The sequence below is a fragment of the Bombina bombina genome, chromosome 3 (genome assembly GCF_027579735.1).
Source record: "Bombina bombina isolate aBomBom1 chromosome 3, aBomBom1.pri, whole genome shotgun sequence".
NCBI classification, from domain to species: Eukaryota; Metazoa; Chordata; class Amphibia; order Anura; family Bombinatoridae; genus Bombina; species Bombina bombina.
In genome coordinates, this window is record NC_069501.1 from 814,349,154 (window position 1) to 814,369,425 (window position 20,272).

Consider the following 20,272-nt stretch of genomic DNA (forward strand, 5'->3'; position numbering starts at 1 on the left):
GATGATATTTTAATTTATTCTCGGACTACATCTGATCACATTAAATATGTTAGGTGGGTTTTGACAAGATTGCGTGAAAACAGGTTATTTGCTAAACTTGAAAAATGCCTTTTTCATGTCCATGAGATAAAGTTTCTTGGATACATAGTAACACCAGATCAAATCCGAATGGATCCAGATAAGTTATCTGCGATAAAGGATTGGCCAAGACCCACTAATGTGAAATCCTTACAGAGATTTCTGGGTTTTACAAATTTCTATCGCAAATTTATTCATAATTTTTCAACAATTGTTAAACCCCTAACCAGTTTAACCAGCAAAAATACTAAGTTTACCTGGTCTCCTCACGCAGAGGAAACTTTCCTCTTATTAAAAGATAGATTCATCTCTGCTCCTATATTGAATATACCTGACCATACTTGTCAGTTTATAGTTGAAGCAGATGCCTCAGACACTGGAATTGGGGCAGTTATTTCTCAAAAGTCTAAATTAGACAATACACAACATCCCATAGCCTATTACTCCAGAACCTTACAACCAGCTGAAGCTAATTACTCCATAGGGGACAAGGAATTGTTAGCTGTCAAATCAGCACTAGAAGTATGGAGGCATATATGGAGGCATATATTAGAGGGCACAACGACTCCTTTTATAATATATACAGACCATAAAAACCTACAATATTTACGCCAAAGTAAAACTCTCTCCTCCCGTCAAGTGCGATGGAGTTTATTTTTGGACAGGTTTAACTTCCTGATTACTTATAGACCTGGAAGTTTAGACACAAAAGCAGACGCGTTGTCCCGCATCCATGAACAAAGCTTAAGGCCAGATCAAAATATGTATTTAATACCCCCACATAAGATAATAGGTCAGTTAACAACATTTGAGAATGACATTATCAGAGCACTCCAAACAGATGACCTACCTAACGATAGCCATCTAATAAAAGAAAATACTGGACTTTACACTTATCATAAAAAGTTATACATTCCAAAACAATTACGGAATTTTATCCTAAACTACTACCATGACAACCCATTATCAGGCCATCCAGGTATACACAAAACCAAAGAACTACTTTGCAGGGATTTCTGGTGGCCCAAAATATCAGATTCTGTTCAGGATTATGTCAATTCCTGTGATGTTTGTGCCAGAAATAAAGTTGAAAGAAAGAAACCCATTGGATATCTTAATCCCTTACCTATACCAGAAATTCCATGGTCACTGATTTCTATGGATTTCATAGTGGAACTACCTCTATCTAAAAACCATAATACCATTATGGTCGTGGTCGATCATTTGACCAAGTTGGCCCATTTTGTTCCCTTAAAATCTCTTCCCACTGCAACAGAGACCGCACAAGCTTTCATTAACAACATTGTGCGCTTACATGGCATACCACGGTCCATCATTACAGATCGCGGTACTCAGTTCACCTCTCATTTTTGGAAAACTCTTTGTACCAGTTTACGTATTCAACCAAGACTAACCTCATCTTACCATCCGCAGGCAAATGGTCTCACAGAAAGAGTGAATGGCTTACTTGAGCAATATTTACGTTGTTATATCACTCACCTACAGGACGATTGGATCTCTCTCCTTCCCTTGGCAGAGTTTTCCTACAACAACTCAATTTCATCCTCCACTAGGGTAACACCTTTTTATGCTACTTATGGCTACCATCCTCAATCCATTCTACTATCACCAGATAGAAGGGCATCCCCTTCAGCTTCAACATACTTAACCAATTTACAAAACACTTTGACTTTACTAAAAGAACATTTAAACACTGCTAAAGCTGGGCAAAAACTTTATTATGATTTGAGACACAGGCCGTGTCCTGATTACAAACTGGGAGATCGAGTCTGGCTTTCCACCAAATACCTGAAACCGGCAGTGCCCTCCAAGAAGCTGGGCAGTCAATACATTGGTCCATTCCCCATTGTTCGAATTCTAAGTCCGACGTCTGTTACCTTGGACTTACCGAGACATTTCAGAATTCACCCCACATTTCATGTTTCGCTTCTGAAGCCCTATATCTCGGGCGCATCATGTTCACGTCCCCAGGCACCTCCACCGCCCATTCAGTTGGATGGTCAGGAAGAGTTTGAACTTGAACCCATCTTGGACTCCAGAATCTCTCGTGGATGTCTGGAGTACCTCCTCCGTTGGAAGGGTTACGGTCCTGAGGAAGATTCTTGGGTACCTCGCTCCCGTGTTAATGCTCCTCAGCTGCTTAGGGCTTTCCATCTCCGTTATCCTGATAAACCTTCTACTGCATCCCCTTTCTTCACATCATTGCTTGATTATTTTGTGCTTAGCCTGTTGTGTTCAACTTGTCCACAGCAGCCACTTTCAAGTCTGACCTCTAATTCAAATGCTTATTTTATTTAAGCAATCTCTATAGTTATATACTGCTGTGTTACCTTGCTACTTTTTCAACTGTGAAGGATTCTTACTTTGGAACCTGCTTCTCTGCTTCAATCAGCTCAGCATACTGGATCTTTTTCCTTTTGGATTCCTACACTGCATCAAGTCCCGGCCGCAAGGGTCACTTCCTCACTTTTGCTCACCTGCTGCACACTGTCTGCAAAGCTCTCATCTGTTCCTCCCAGCAACCTCTCCTAGTACCAAGTTGTAAGTAGATTGTTATCTAAAACATTGTTCACTGCTTTGAAAACTGGATCCAGTCCTTTCTTCATCTGCAACTAAGGTACAAACATTCATTAACTATTTATGCCATATCCTCCACCTTTTACAGGCATAACAAGCTGTTATAACCTCTGTTTGCTTAAGCTGCATATTAATCCACTGACTCAGTAATCACTTATGAACTCTCTTTATTGACCAAGTGAAATTCATTACCTGTGACTGTTAACCTATCAACTCCTGTTACTAGTTGCATGAGATTTCTAAAGGCACAGATTGTGATATTAACTATATCTTGTCTGCTATCCATTATGTCTTATTAACTTGCTGGCACAGTTTTTACCAGTTGTTACAGAATAACATTCTGGTTTCTTGTCCAGCTACATTTACAACCTTACAACCTATTGGGGCATATCCCAATAGATTCCCCAACAAACCACACTGTGGACCCCAAGAAATAAGAGGGGAATATATAAGAAAAAACTAAAATGCTGCCATGACAATATTTTCGTTGAAACCCTCTGGAAATAAAGTGCCAAATTTGTAAATCCAATAGTTTTCCCTTTGGCATAGTCTGGCATATGAGGGATACTTTCCAAAGGGGTTATAAGAAAATTACATTCATGCTCTTGTTGACATATTCTATGGTTTCTAGATACACTATGTTTGTTGCTATTTTTGGTGATGTTTCTGTAATGTTGGCCCCATCTTCTATGAATGATACGGATGGTACGGCCCAAGTATTAAACCCCACATTTGCATGTGAGCAAGTAAATGACATATGTGGAGGAGCAGTCTGACCTTTCTTTGATAGGGTACATTCAGCCTGTGGTGTATGAAGTGACATTTGTGGCCCCATGTGAAATGTATTTGCACATATTGCACCGCTTTATCCTGCACCTATACGCCCCTATGTTGGTGAGAGAGTTTAGAGTGGTTATTCTCTTCTTCTGGTTTTTCTTTGTCATCACTATTTTGCTAGGGGCCAATTTTTGTTTTATAGTCGGTGCTCTCCTAAAAGTGATAGAGGGCTTATCTTCTATAATTCGTTTAAGTATCGGGTCTTTTTGGAGCAAATACCAGTGTTTGTTGATAATCTTTTCTATTATTCTGTAGTTAGAATTGTAATAAGTGATGAAAGACATTTTTGGTTAAGCATTGCAGAACAAAGAAGAACAGAGGGGTAACTCATGTGTAGGATCATCAAGTATATATATGAATAAAATGTTATTTATGCCAAATGGATACTCACATATTAGTATAGCACACCAATGTGCTAGTAGGTACAGGCTGCAGAATTGTTGGGTGTAACAGCTCACCCTCAGCTAAAATATCCTATGTGCTGCAGTGGATATGTAAAGCATAAAAAAGAAAGCACTACGTGTGCATATCAATCAAAGTATGACTGTAAAGCTTTAGTGGATATCAAATAGGTACTCACATGCTGGCCAACCACATCAATGTGCTGGTAGGAACAAGCTGGCAGATTTCAAATAGGTGTGTCAGCTCACCCCCAAGGATCCAGGTGCAGGGGAGTACTGGCAAATGTACTCCAAGAAAACAATGAACATGAGCAGGTAGGTAAGGTATTTCCACTCAAAGTAGTTTTTGGTATAAAAATGTTATTTATTAAAAAGAAAATAATTAAAAAAAACAAATTAAAAGAGTGGAATAGGGGTATTCAAATAACCCTCTATACATGCAACGCGTTTCTCAGCTCTAAGGCCATTTCTTCAGGCATAGTATACACCTTACCAAAGTACCTGGTTTATATAGCCCCTACCTAATACAAATGGACAATGTTCAAAACCATATGAAGGCATGTTCTCTACTTAATTAGTCAGTTAGTTAATTATATCCACCTGCACACTTTAAAGGGACATTATACACTCATTTTTTCTTTGCATAAATCTTTTGTAGATGATCTATTTATATAGCCCATAAAGTTTTTTTAAAAAAATAAATGTATAGTTTTGCTTATTTTTAAATAACATTGCTCTGATTTTTAGACTCCTAACCAAGCCCCAAAGTTTTATGTGAATACCGTCAGCTACCTTCTCCAGCTTGCTCCTGTTTATGTAAAGGGTCTTTTCATATGCAAAAGAAGGGGGAGGGGGGAGTGTCTTATTTGCCACTTGCAGTGGGCTTTCCAACTACCTTTTCAACAGAGCTAAACTGACAGCTTCTAAGTAAGTTTTTAAACAGTAACAGAAAATGAGTGTATACTGTCCCTTTAAGTCTACCCAAATGAATAGGAAAAAAGACCAGGCTATGTTAATTATATTGTATTGCACTATCCAAATATATGTAAAACAGCAATCACAATACATAACCCAGAATTCCCTCCATCAGAAGGTAGTTTAAAGATTAGAGATACATCTCAATTCTTTTATACATTTATCCATTTATATAAAGCAGGTACATTGGTAAGGTATATACTATGCCTGAAGAAACGGCCTTAGAGCTGCTTTACATATCCACTGCAGCACATAGGATATTCTAGCTGAGGGTGAGCTGTTACACCCGACAATTCTGCAGCCTGTACCTACTAGCACATTGGTTTGCTATACTAATATGTGAGTATCCATTTGGCACAAATAACATTTTACTCATTTATATACTTGATGATTCTACACATGAGGTCTCTGTTCTTCTTTGTTCTGCAGTTATAACACGGACCAAACGGTGAGGAGGAGGCAGCCATTATACATCTAATCTACTTTAAAGAGAATCGTCCTATGTCCTGAAAGTGGAAAAAGATTTTATGGGACTTTCCTCTTAACATTTTGATTTAATGTTTAATTCTCTAATATACACAAAACTACCTTAGTCATGTTGTTATATTATATTGCATAGCTGACTCAGTATATTGATAACTGTTAACTATTGATATTATTGTCTTTGCTTAATGTTCAGCGCCCCCTCTTGGCTGTTACATATTATTATTTGGTTAAGCATTGTCTGAATCTTTGACTCAAGTTTTTTTCTTCTCAAGATTTATGATATGTCCCCTGTCCAGAGACCTTGCTCTCCTATAACCTTCCTCTATAAGATATCGGGGATATCCCTTTTCTCTGAATCTAATCCTCAAGATTTCTGCTTGTTTATCATATGTGTCCAATAAAGAACAGTTCCTCCTTATTCTACGAAATTGACTATATGGTATGTTTCTTTTCCAAACCATGAGGTGGTTGCTGTTATAGTTCAAAAAATTATTGCTATCAACACTCTTGAAAAACGTGTGTGTTGATACCATCCCATTAGGATCCCAATCAAGGACCACATCTAAGTATTCATTGTTATTTTTCAGAATGTTACTGGTGAAGACCAGTCCAAAATTGTTATTATATAGATGGGCTGCAAAATCGGTAGCAGATTCGGGGCTGCCCTCCCAGATGAAAATCAAGTTGTCTATGTACCTATCATAGAAGACCAGGATCTTACCCCATTGTTGTTGGTAAATATATAGGTCCTCGAACCTACCCATCACCAAATTGGTGAAACTCAGGGCGAACCTGGTCCCCATGGCGGTACCTTTAGTTTGAAGAAAAAACTGGTCTAGATATTTAAAATAGTTGTGTTGAAGAATAAATAGGATTAGCTCCACTATATATTCTTTTTGGACTGCTGGCATATAGATATCCTCATATAGATAGTGTTTGATAGATTCTATTCCTATCTCATGAGAAGTATTAGAATAGAGTGCACACACACCACATGTCATTCATGTGTAGTTATCCTTTTTCTTGATTTTGGGCTGTTTATATAAGAGGTCGGTAGTGTCTTTTATAAAGGAAGGCAATTGTGTTACATACTTCTGCAAAAAATGATCAATATAAACTGATAATTTGTCTGTGAGGCTGTTAATCCCAGCTATTATGGGTCTACCCGGAAATTTATTTTTGTCTTTGTGAACTTTAGGTAAATGGTAGTAGAATGGAATGTCTGGGTGAATAGAAGTGAGGTATTGTTTTTCTTTTAAAGTGAGTATTCCCTCTTTATGACCTCGGTCAATAATTACTGATAGTTCTTTCAAAAATATGCTTGTGGGATCACAATTTAAAATCCTATAGTATTCTTTAGCCATAAGTATCCTATTGGCCTCTTCAACATAGTCTTCATAGTCTTGTATGACTATGCCCCACCTTGTCTGCTTTGAGGATCACAATAGTATCATTATTAGTTAAAATTTTTAATGCTAGTTGTTCATTTGGCCAGAAGTTGTAATTACCGATGATATGGTTAGGATTTTTTTCTAGATCTTCTAGTACTAGGATTTGAAATAGATCTATAAAAGAACCGACTTCCCTAGGGGGCATAAAATTGGATTTTGGACTGTATGGATGTATACATTGTATAGACCTTCTATTACCATCTCAATATCACTATGGATAATAGTGTGATTATCTCTCTCATTCATTGAATTGGTTAATATGGGAAAATCGCCTATGTTTTTTTGTTTCAAAGTCTTGGTGGTAAAATACTTTTGAAGTGCGAGTTTGCAGGTGAATTTGTTGATGTCTACAAATAAATCAAACATTTTGTGTGTATTCGAGGGGCAATATGACAAACCTTTTCCTAGGACTCTAATGTCATCATCTTTAAATTAGTAAAGCTTGAGAGATTAAATATACCGTTGGCTAATCTCTCCAATTTTTCTTTTTTATCTTGAGTTAACACGTGCTTGTGCATGTATTCCTCCATAAAAATAAATGGAGACAAAAAAGTAAAAAAAAAAACACATTACCCTAATCCCTTAGCCTAATAACGCTTAAACCGCCATCTCCCCACAACGCAAACAATTTAAATGAACTATTTACCCTAAATCGCCATCCCCCCACAACGCAAATGATCTAAATAAATTATTAAACCCTAAACCACCCCCCCTCAGCACAATATTAATTAACTATTAACCCCTAAACCGCCATATCCGCACAATGCAAATAAATAAACTAACATCTAAACCCCCTAACCTAACACCCCCTAACTTAACCAAAATTAAACTACCCCTAAATTTACAAAACAAAATTCCTAACTACCTTAAAAAAAGAAAATGTACCTGAAAAATCAAATAAAAACCTAATTTTACCTTTAAAAATAAAAAACTAACGGCTAGATTACGAGTTTTGCTGTAAGGTGAAAAAGCAGCTTTATCAGGTTATAACGCTGCTTTTTCACTACCGCTGGTATTAGGAGTCTTGCAGATTTAGGGGCACGGCACACTTTTTTGGCCTTACCGCAAATCAACTTAGGCAAATTGCGTATAGTCTTTTTTTTTTATGGGACTTTCATAGCGCCGGTATTACAAGCTTATCCTGGGAGGCCAAAAAGTGAGCAGTACACCCTATCCCGTCAAGATTTGTAACGCATTCTAAAGTCAGTAGTTATGAGTTTTACACTACAAAGCTGTAGCATAAAACTCATAACTAAAGTGTTAAAAAGTACACTAACACCCATAAACTACCTATTAACCCCAAAACCGAGGCCCTCCCACATCGCAAATACTAAAATAACATTATTAACCCCTAATCTGGTGCTCCGGACATCGCCGCCACTAGAATAAACATATTAACCCCTAAACCGCTGCACTCCTACCTCGCAAACACTAGTTAAATATTATTAACCTCTAATCTGCCACCAATAACATCACCTCCACCTACCTACATTTATTAACCCCTAATCTTCCGCCCCAACGTCGCCGCCACTATACTAAATTTATTAACCCCTAAATCTAAGTCTAACCCTAACCCTAAAAAAAATCTAAATCAAACCTACTATTAATAACTAAATAATTCCTATTTAAAAATAAATACTTACCTGTAAAATAAACCCTAAGATAGCTACAATATAACTAATAGTTACATTGTAGCTAGCTTAGGGTTTATTTTTATTTTACAGGCAAGTTTGTATTTATTTTAACTAGGTAGAATAGTTACTAAATAGCTATTAACTATTTACTAACTACCTAGTTAAATTAAATACAAATTTACCTGTAAAATAAAACCTAACCTAAGTTACACTAACACCTAGCACAACACTACAATTAAATAAATTACTAAATTAAATACAATTAAATAAATAAAATACAATTACCTAAATTACAAAAAAACAAACACTAAATTACACAAAATAAAAAACAAATTACAAGATATTTAAACTAATTACACCTAATCTAATAGCCCTATCAAAATAAAAAAAAAGCCCCCCCCCCCCAAATAAAATAAAAACCCCTAGCCTAAAAAGGGCCTTTTGCGGGCATTGCCCCAAAGAAATCAGCTCTTTTACCTGTAAAAAAATACAAATAACCCCCCCCCCAACAAACCCACCACCCACACAACCAAACCCCCCAAATAAAACTCTAACTAAAAATTCTAAGCTCTCCATTGCCCTGAAAAGAGCATTTGAATGGGCATTGCCTTTAAAAGGGCGTTTCGCTCTATTGCGGCCCAAAGCCTTAACCTAAAAATAAAACCCACCCAATACACCCTTAAAAAACACTAACCCCTGAAGATCCACTTACAGTTTTGAAGATCTGACATCCATCCTCAACGAAGCCGGGAGAAGTCTTCATTTTTTAAGGGTTTATTGGGTGGGTTTTATTTTTAGGTTAGGGCTTTGGGCCGCAATAGAGCTAAATGCCCTTTTAAGGGCAATGCCCATCCAAATGCCCTTTTCAGGGCAATGGGGAGCTTAGGTTTTTTTTAGTTAGGGTTTTATTTGGGGGGTTTGGTTGTGTGGGTGGTGGGTTTTACTGTTGGGGGGGGGGTTGTTTGTATTTTTTTTCCAAGTAAAAGAGCTGATTTACTTGGGGCAATGCCCAGCAAAAGGCCCCTTTAAGGGCTATTGGTAGTTTAGTTTAGGCTAGGGTTTTTTTATTTTGGGAGGGCTTTTTTATTTTGATAGGGCTATTAGATTAGGTGTAATTAGTTTAAATATCTTGTGATTTGTTTTTTATTTTGTGTAATTTAGTGTTTTGGTTTTTTTGTTAATTAGGTAATTGTATCTAATTTATTTAATTGTATTTAATTTAGGTAATGTATTTTATTGTAGTGTAGTGCTAGGTGTTAGTGTAACTTAGGTTAGGTTTTATTTTGCAGGTAAATTTGTATTTATTTTAACTAGGTAGTAAGTAAATAGTTAATAACTATTTAGTAACTATTCTACCTAGTTAAAATAAATACAAACTTTCCTGTAAAATAAAAATAAACCCTAAGCTAGCTACAATGTAACTATTAGTTATATTGTAGCTAGCTTAGGGTTTATTTTACATAGGAATTATTTAACTATTAATAGTAGGTTTGATTTAGATTTATTTTAATTATATTTAAATTAGGGGGTGTTAGGGTTAAATTTAGATTTAGGGGTTAATAAATTTAGTATAGTGGCGGCGACGTTGGGGGTGGAAGATTAGGGGTTAATAAATGTAGGTAGGTGGCGGCGATGTTAGGGGTGGCAGATTAGGGGTTTATAATATTTAACTAGTGTTTGCGAGGGAGGAGTGCGGCGGTTTCGGGGTTAATATGTTTATTATAGTGGCGGTGATGTCCGGAGCGGCAGATTAGGGGTAATAAATATAATGTAGGTGTCGGCGATGTCGGGTGCAGCAGATTAGGGGTTAATAAGTGTAAGATTAGGGGTGTTTAGACTCGGGGTTCATGTTAGGGTGTTAGGTGTAAACATAAATTTAGGCCTAGATTTGGAGTTCGGCGGTAGCCGTCAAAACCAGCGTTAGAGGCTCCTAACGCTGGTTTTGGCCGCCCGCTGGTATTTGGAGTCAGTGATTAAAGGGTCTAACGCTCACTTTTCAGCCGCGACTTTTCCATACCGCAGATCCCCTTACGTCAATTGCGTATCCTATCTTTTCAATGGGATCTTTCTAACGCTGGTATTTAGAGTCGTGTCTGAAGTGAGCGTTAGACATCTAACGACAAAACTCCAGCCGCCTGAAAATAGCAGGAGTTAAGAGTTTTCTGGCTAACGCCGGTTCATAAAGCTCTTAACTACTGTACCCTAAAGTACACTAACACCCATAAACTACCTATGTACCCCTAAACCGAGCTCCCCCCACATCGCCGCCACTCGATTAAAATTTTTAACCCCTAATCTGCCGACCGCCACCTACGTTATACTTATGTACCCCTAATCTGCTGCCCCTAACCCCGCCGACCCCTGTATTACATTTATTAACCCCTACCTGCCCCCCACAACGTCGCCGCCAGCTACTTAAAATAATTAACCCCTAATCTTCCGACCGCAAAGCGCCGCCACCTACGTTATCCCTATGTACCCCTAATCTGCTACCCCTAACACCGCCGACCCCTATATTATATTTATTAACCCCTAATCTGCCCCCCTCAACGTCGCCGACACCTGCCTACACTTATTAACCCCTAATCTGCCGAGCGGACCTGAGCGCTACTATAATAAAGTTATTAACCCCTAATCCGCCTCACTAACCCTATAATAAATAGTATTAACCCCCTAATCTGCCCTCCCTAACATCGCCGACACCTACCTTTAATTATTAACCCCTAATCTGCCGAGCGGAGCTCACCGCTATTCTAATAAATGTATTAACCCCTAAAGCTAAGTCTAACCCTAACACCCCCCTAACTTAAATATAATTTACATCTAACGAAATAAATTAACTCTTATTAAATAAATTATTCCTATTTAAAGCTAAATACTTACCTGTAAAATAAATCCTAATATAGCTACAATATAAATTATAATTATATTATAGCTATTTTAGGATTATTATTTATTTTACAGGCAACTTTGTAATTATTTTAACCAGGTACAATAGCTATTAAATAGTTAAGAACTATTTAATAGTTACCTAGTTAAAATAATAACAAATTTACCTGTAAAATAAATCCTAACCTAAGATATAATTAAACCTAACACTACCCTATCAATAAATTAATTAAATAAACTACCTACAATTACCTACAATTAACCTAACACTACACTATCAATAAATTAATTAAACACAATTCCTACAAATAAATACAATTAAATAAACTAGCTAAAGTACAAAAAATAAAAAAGAACTAAGTTACAAAAAATAAAAAAATATTTACAAACATAAGAAAAATATTACAACAATTTTAAACTAATTACACCTACTCTAAGCCCCCTAATAAAATAACAAAGCCCCCCAAAATAAAAAATTCCCTACCCTATTCTAAATTAAAAAAGTTACAAGCTCTTTTACCTTACCAGCCCTGAACAGGGCCCTTTGCGGGGCATGCCCCAAGAATTTCAGCTCTTTTGCCTGTAAAAGAATAAATACAATAACCCCCCCAACATTACAACCCACCACCCACATACCCCTAATCTAACCTAAACCCCCCTTAAATAAACCTAACACTAAGCCCCTGAAGATCTTCCTACCTTGTCTTCACCATCCAGGTATCACCGATCCGTCCTGGCTCCAACATCTTCATCCAACCCAAGCGGGGGTTGGCGATCCATCATCCGGTGCTGAAGAGGTCCAGAAGAGGCTCCAAAGTCTTCCTCCTATCCGGCAAGAAGAGGACATCCGGACCGGCAAACATCTTCTCCAAGCGGCATCTTCGATCTTCTTCCATCCGGTGCGGAGCGGGTCCATCTTGAAGCAGGCAACGCGGATCCATCCTCTTCTTCCGTTGTCTCCCGACTAATGACGGTTCCTTTAAGGGACATCATCCAAGATGGCGTCCCTCGAATTCCGATTGGCTGATAGGATTCTATCAGCCAATCGGAATTAAGGTAGGAATTTTCTGATTGGCTGATGGAATCAGCCAATCAGAATCAAGTTCATTCCGATTGGCTGATCCAATCAGCCAATCAGATTGAGCTCGCATTCTATTGGCTGATCGGAACAGCCAATAGAATGCGAGCTCAATCTGATTGGCTGATTGGATCAGCCAATCGGATTGAACTTGATTCTGATTGGCGGATTCCATCAGCCAATCAGAAAATTCCTACCTTAATTCCGATTGGCTGATAGAATCCTATCAGCCAATCGGAATTCGAGGGACGCCATCTTGGATGACGTCCCTTAAAGGAACCGGCATTAGTCGGGAGACAACGGAAGAAGAGGATGGATCCGCGTCGCCTGCTTCAAGATGGACCCGCTCCTCACCGGATGGAAGAAGATCGAAGATGCCGCTTGGAGAAGATGTTTGCCGGTCCGGATGTCCTCTTCTTGCCGGATAGGAGGAAGACTTTGGAGCCTCTTCTGGACCTCTTCAGCACCGGATGATGGATCGCCAACCCCCGCTTGGGTTGGATGAAGATGTTGGAGCCAGGACGGATCGGTGATACCTGGATGGTGAAGACAAGGTAGGAAGATCTTCAGGGGCTTAGTGTTAGGTTTATTTAAGGGGGGTTTGGGTTAGATTAGGGGTATGTGGGTGGTGGGTTGTAATGTTGGGGGGGGGTATTGTATTTATTCTTTTACAGGCAAAAGAGCTGAAATTCTTGGGGCATGCCCCGCAAAGGGCCCTGTTCAGGGCTGGTAAGGTAAAAGAGCTTGTAACTTTTTTAATTTAGAATAGGGTAGGGAATTTTTTATTTTGGGGGGCTTTGTTATTTTATTAGGGGGCTTAGAGTAGGTGTAATTAGTTTAAAATTGTTGTAATATTTTTCTTATGTTTGTAAATATTTTTTTATTTTTTGTAACTTAGTTCTTTTTTATTTTTTGTACTTTAGCTAGTTTATTTAATTGTATTTATTTGTAGGAATTGTGTTTAATTAATTTATTGATAGTGTAGTGTTAGGTTAATTGTAGGTAATTGTAGGTAGTTTATTTAATTATTTTATTGATAGGGTAGTGTTAGGTTTAATTATATCTTAGGTTAGGATTTATTTTACAGGTAAATTTGTTATTATTTTAACTAGGTAACTATTAAATAGTTCTTAACTATTTAATAGCTATTGTACCTGGTTAAAATAATTACAAAGTTGCCTGTAAAATAAATATTAATCCTAAAATAGCTATAATATAATTATAATTTATATTGTAGCTATATTAGGATTTATTTTACAGGTAAGTATTTAGCTTTAAATAGGAATCATTTATTTAATAAGAGTTAATTTATTTCGTTAGATGTAAATTATATTTAAGTTAGGGGGGTGTTAGTGTTAGGGTTAGACTTAGCTTTAGGGGTTAATACATTTATTAGAATAGCGGTGAGCTCCGCTCGGCAGATTAGGGGTTAATAATTGAAGGTAGGTGTCGGCGATGTTAGGGAGGGCAGATTAGGGGTTAATACTATTTATGATAGGGTTAGTGAGGCGGGTTAGGGGTTAATAACTTTATTATAGTAGCGCTCAGGTCCGCTCGGCAGATTAGGGGTTAATAAGTGTAGGCAGGTGTCGGCGACGTTGAGGGGGGCAGATTAGGGGTTAATAAATATAATATAGGGGTCGGCGATGTTAGGGCAGCAGATTAGGGGTACATAGGGATAACGTAGGTTGCGGCGGTTTACGGAGCGGCAGATTAGGGGTTAAAAAAAATATGCAGGGGTCAGCGATAGCGGGGGCGGCAGATTAGGGGTTAATAAGTGTAAGGTTAGGGGTGTTTAGACTCGGGGTACATGTTAGAGTTTTAGGTGCAGACGTAGGAAGTGTTTCCCCATAGGAAACAATGGGGCTGCGTTAGGAGCTGAACGCTGCTTTTTTGCAGGTGTTAGGTTTTTTTTTCAGCTCAAACAGTCCCATTGTTTCCTATGGGAGAATCGTGCACGAGCACGTTTTTGAGGCTGGCCGCGTCCGTAAGCAACTCTGGTATCGAGAGTTGCATTTGCGGTACAAATGCTCTACGCTCCTTTTTTGGAGCCTAACGCAGCATTTGTTTGAACTCTCGATACCAGAGTTAAATTTATGGTGCGGCCAGAAAAAAGCCCGCGGAGCGTTAACAGCTCTTTTACCGCCAAACTCCAAATCTAGGCCTTAGTTTCCCCATAGGAATCAATGGGGCTGCTTTACTGAGCTAAACGCTGCTTATTTGCAGGTGTTAGACTTTTTCTCAGCCAACTCTCCCCATTGATGTCTATGGGGAAATCGTGCACGAGCACGTACAACCAGCTCACCGCTGACTTAAGTAGCGCTGGTATTGGAGTGCGGTATGGAGCTCTACGCTCACTTCTTTCCTGTTAACGCCGGGTTTCTGAAAACCTGTAATACCAGCGCTGTAGAGAAGTGAGCGGTGAGAATAATGTTCAAGTTAGAAACGCACCCCTCTTACCGCAAAACTCGTAATCTAGCCGCAACACTACTAAAAATAAAAAAAATCTAATATTACAGAAAAAAAAAATAACATTACAAAAAATAATAAAAGACTAAGATTACAGAAAATAAAAAAGTAACTACCCAAAAATTCAAAATGTAATTCTATTCTAATATCAAAAACGTCAGAGACGGCATGAGAACTATCGCACCGAAGGGGGTACGTCTTGCAGTGATTGGCAGCAAATATAAATATATATGTACCTGTATATGATTAGATACATATATTAACACATAAATATGTATGTATATAAGCATATACATATATATTTTAAGGGAATACACAGTTACCATAGACTGCAATGTAAAGGCACCCCACAGCCGTCAACTTTAGACCCCAAAAACTGCCTAGTGCAGTAATTCTTTTAAAAAAAAACGTAATTTATGTAAGAACTTACCTGATAAATTCATTTCTTTCATAGTGGCAAGAGTCCATGAGCTAGTGACGTATGGGATATACATTCATTCCAGGAGGGGGCAAAGTTTCTCAAACCTCAAAATGCCTATAAATACACCTCCCACCTCACTCATACCTTAGTTTAATGTGTAGTCAAGAAGTGAGGTGTAAAAGAAGGAGTAAAATGCATACAAAAAGAGGAACTGGAAAAAATAAAGTGCTTTATACAAAATATTATAACCACAAAAGGGTGGGTTTCTGTAAGGTGTTGTGGCTTATGATTACTTACTTGTGCTGTTCCTTTAAGCCTGGCTATTCTCTCCTATTTAAGGCCGCCTCCCAGACATCACATTGCTGGATTATTGCAGACCAACCTCCTAAGGAATTTCCTTGTTGTTACGTCTGACCTATTCTCAGCTCTCACTAACGCTGCCTGCTCCTGTCAGTTTCTCAACTACTGTGCTTCCTGCTGACGTCATCAGCTACAGACGAGAGCGTGGCTCTCACACAGACAAACCTCCTTCTTTGCACCGCACTGAGATTTTCCAGGTACAAACAAACTCCTCTCCCCTGTGACCAGACCAGGACTACCAGCTGCCTGCTATCTTACTGCGGTCTGTGTGTTTAGTACCTTCCGTGCTGCATGGGAGCTGTGAGTACAATTTACCTTACTGCATATTTCTATTATATTCACCCTCTGCCTACCAGACTATTGTGTGTTATCTGCTTATGTTTCCACAAACAGTCTGTAGCTTGGGCAAATAGCAAGTCACAGAGTTAACCCTTTAAGCTTTCTGTTGTGGTTAATTCAGTGACACAAATAACCATATTTCAAGTGAATATTATCCTGAGACTTTTGCCTAATACTGGAACTGTTTTGCATTTACTTATTCTTAGAAGGCAAACTCTACTTAATTCTGTTGTTAATTAAACTCAGTTTATTACATAATAATCCAGCCAAAAGTAATCACACAGGAGTGTGTTGATTTTCCTGTTTGCCTTAATTCCACTGTTTTACACCTCAGTTTGTACATTTACAAGATGGATCCTACTCAGGTAGCTGGCCAAATACAAAGCCTCTCTGACAGGATTGACATTTTAACTAATTCCTTTCATGAGCTCCAGGTGGAAAATCAAGCTCTGAAAACTTGTCTCAGGGAGGTGCTCTCTTCAAAGACTCCTTCTCCTGATTCACATCCTGAACCACTAGTCTCTGCACCTGAGAGATTCTCTGGAGACCGCTCCCTTTTTAGGGAGTTTAGGAATTCGTGTAACCTAATGTTTGAACTAAAGCCAAAAACTTATCCCACGGATAGAGTTAAAGTCCTCACAGTAATCTCCTATCTTAGAGGGGAGCCCAGGGCTTGGGCTGATTCCTTCTATGAACAGCAGTCTTATATCCTGGGTTCTTTAGATGGGTTTTTCTCTGAAATGTCTGTACTTTATGACGATCCCTTCAAGCAGGTTTCTGCTGAGAATACTCTCAGGTCTCTAAGGCAACTAAAGTACCCAGTGGAGACATACATCCCACAATTTAAGATTGCAGCCACAGATTCTCAATGGAACCATGTCTCACTAAAAAACCAATTCAGATTGGGACTATCTGAGGAGGTAAAGGACGAGCTGTCTCGTACAAGCATACCTGATACTCTCGAAGAATTGTACAGTCTATCAATCAGTATTGACAGACGTCTGAGAGAAAGACGCTCTGAAAAGACTAGCACAACTAAGAAATATCTCTCCTCACCTACCTACGTTAGCAAGGAGCTCACACAACCCATGGATATCGGGTTCATCAAGGGTCCCCTAAGTCCTCAAGAGAAGACTAGGAGGAAGAACCAAAACTTATGCATGTATTTTGCATCCCCTGCACATGTGGTAAAGGAATGCCCAGTCCTTAATAAACAAAAAATGGGTAAGGATTCTATCCTCCACCTTGATCCTATCGTACCACGTACCACAAACCCTTACATAACTGTTTCTCTTCTTTTACAGTGGGAACAACACAAGATTAAAGCCACAGCTATCATCGACACTGGCTCTTATGGGAATTTCATGCACTGGGGTTTTGTGAGAAAAAATAAAATACCACTTGTCACTAAGCAGAAACCAGTCTCAGTTAAAGTCATTGATGGTACTTTACTTGCTGTCACACATCACACTTCTAATATTCAAACCACCACTCCTACCGGTTATGTTGACCAGTTGTCATTTGACGTTATAAATTCACCCATGTTTGATGTCATTTTAGGCATAAACTGGTTACACACTCACAAACCGGTAATTAATTGGGAAAACCTTAGTTTACATTTTACTCCCCCACCTAGTCAGGTCAGTTGTATGTTCAACGCTCCAAATTCTCAGGTATGTGACAATTCCCTGCCTCTTCACTATAATCAGTACTCTGATGTTTTTAACAAAATAGAAGCAGAGTCTCTACCACCCCACAGGGCCTACGATTGCCCCATTGACCTCTTACCAGGGGTCTCTATACCCTTTGGGCATATATATCCCCTCCCCAAACCCGAGCTTGAACACCTAAAAACTTACATTGATGAGAATTTGAGGAAGGGTTTCATAAGACCTAGTACCTCTCCCGCTGGTGTGGGTATCTTTTTTGTTACAAACAAAGATGGTTCTCTTCGCCCGATCGTGGATTACAGGGAGTTAAATAAACGTACCCGCAAGAATAGGTATCCACTCCCCCTTATACCCGAGTTAATAGAACGACTACGTGGCTCCTCTATTTTCACCAAGTTGGATCTTAGGGGAGCATACAATCTTGTCAGAGTAAGAGCAGGTGACGAATGGCTTACTGCATTCAGGACCAGATATGGCCTGTTTGAGTATACAGTAATGCCATTCGGGTTGTGCAATGCACCTGCTACATTTCAGTGCCTCATTAATGACATCTTCAGAGACATTTTGGATACTTATGTTGTTGTCTATTTGGATGACATTTTGATTTTCTCCCAAAACCTTGTTGATCATAAAATTCATGTGGCTACCATTCTAGAACGGTTGCGACAACATCAGTTGTTCGCTAAATTAGAAAAATGTATTTTCGATTCCCAAGACATCACATTTTTAGGTTACCATATCACTCCTCATGGTATTAGCATGGAAAACAATAAAGTTCAAGCAATAAAAGACTGGCCTATTCCCCGTTCAAAAAAAGATGTTCAACGATTTTTGGGATTTTCCAATTTTTATCGGAAGTTCATCCCCGGTTTTGCTGCTATTACAAAACCACTATCGGACTTGACCAAACTCACTTCCACTTTCCATTGGACAGAGACTACTCAAACCGTTTTTGATTTATTGAAGTCTAAGTTCTCCTCGGCTCCTATTCTTCAATTTCCTGATCTCAATAAACAGTTCATCTTGGAGGTAGATGCATCCGATTACGCCATAGGCGCTATACTTTCACAGAGAAAATCCTTCAAGGATCCCATACATCCTGTGGCATATTTCTCAAGAATTATGCAACCGGCCGAGTTGAATTACCCAGTCGGAGAGAAGGAACTTTTGGCGATTAAATCCTCCTTTGATCAGTGGCGTCATCTGCTAGAGGGAGCTTCATTCCCTACAATCATCTACACAGATCATAAAAACCTCCAGTACCTTCAATCCAATAGAACCCTTTCTTCCAGACAACTCCGATGGAGTTTATACTTCTCCAGGTTCCAATTTACTATCTGTTATAGACCTGGTGCAAGGAATGGAAAGGCTGATGCCCTCACTCGTAAGGATACCAAGGTTCCTATAAACAGAACCCCTTCCACCGTTATCCCTAAACATAGCTTCTTGGGTTTACTGACTGACTCTACTGATGATCTTAAAACACAAATTAGGAATGCACAGTCTTCAGATCTTTCAAAACCCATCAACTTACTAGTTCAACAAGACGATGGTCTACTTTACATGAACGACAAACTCTATATACCTCCATCTCTACGATACTATGTATTTAAATTATCACATGACTCTCCACTCGCCGGTCATATGGGAAATGATAAAACTCTGAATCTAATCAGCAGAAGCTATTGGTGGCCCTCCTTATCCAACTCAGTGAAAACTTACATATCTCAATGTGATATCTGTGCTACCTCCAAACATTCCCGTCAACATTCAATGGGTTTACTACAACCTCTCCCGGTTCCTCAGCATCCTTGGCATTCCCTCTCAATGGACTTTATTGTGGACCTTCCACCATCTCATTCTCATACTACAATATATGTAGTTACTGACTTATTTTCAAAAATGGCACATTTCATCCCGGTTTCAGGTGTACCCACCTCTAAGGTCACCTCTGAATTATTAATTAAGGAAATTTTACGCCTTCATGGTCTACCTACCTCTGTGTTGAGTGACAGGGGAACACAATTTACATCCAAATTTTGGAGACACCTCTGCCAATCTTTACATATGGATCAGAAATTGAGCACCTCATTTCACCCACAAACAAATGGACAGACTGAGCGTGTAAACCAGTGGATAGAACAATACTTACCTTGCTTCTGTTCTCAACAGGATTCTTGGGTTTCCTACCTACCCCTAGCTGAATTCACTTACAATAATCATGTCAACACTTCCACTGGTTACACTCCCTTTTTTATAAACTATGGACTGCATCCACGTTTCAACCTGCTCCCTAGAGTTGACACCCAAAGTCCGCAAGTTAATGACCTTGTAAATGACATCTCCAGCATCTTCACCTCGGTGAGACTTCATATTCTCGACGTTCAAGCCTCTCAACAAAAGTACTGCAACCTCCGCCATAGGAAACCTCCGGAATATAAGGTCGGACAGTTGGTATGGTTATCTACAAAGAACCTTAAACTACATTACCCCAGCAGAAAATTGGGAAAACTCTTCATTGGTCCATACCCTGTTGTTTCCATCAAAAATCCACTCACCGTTACCTTGCAACTCCCTCCCAATGTA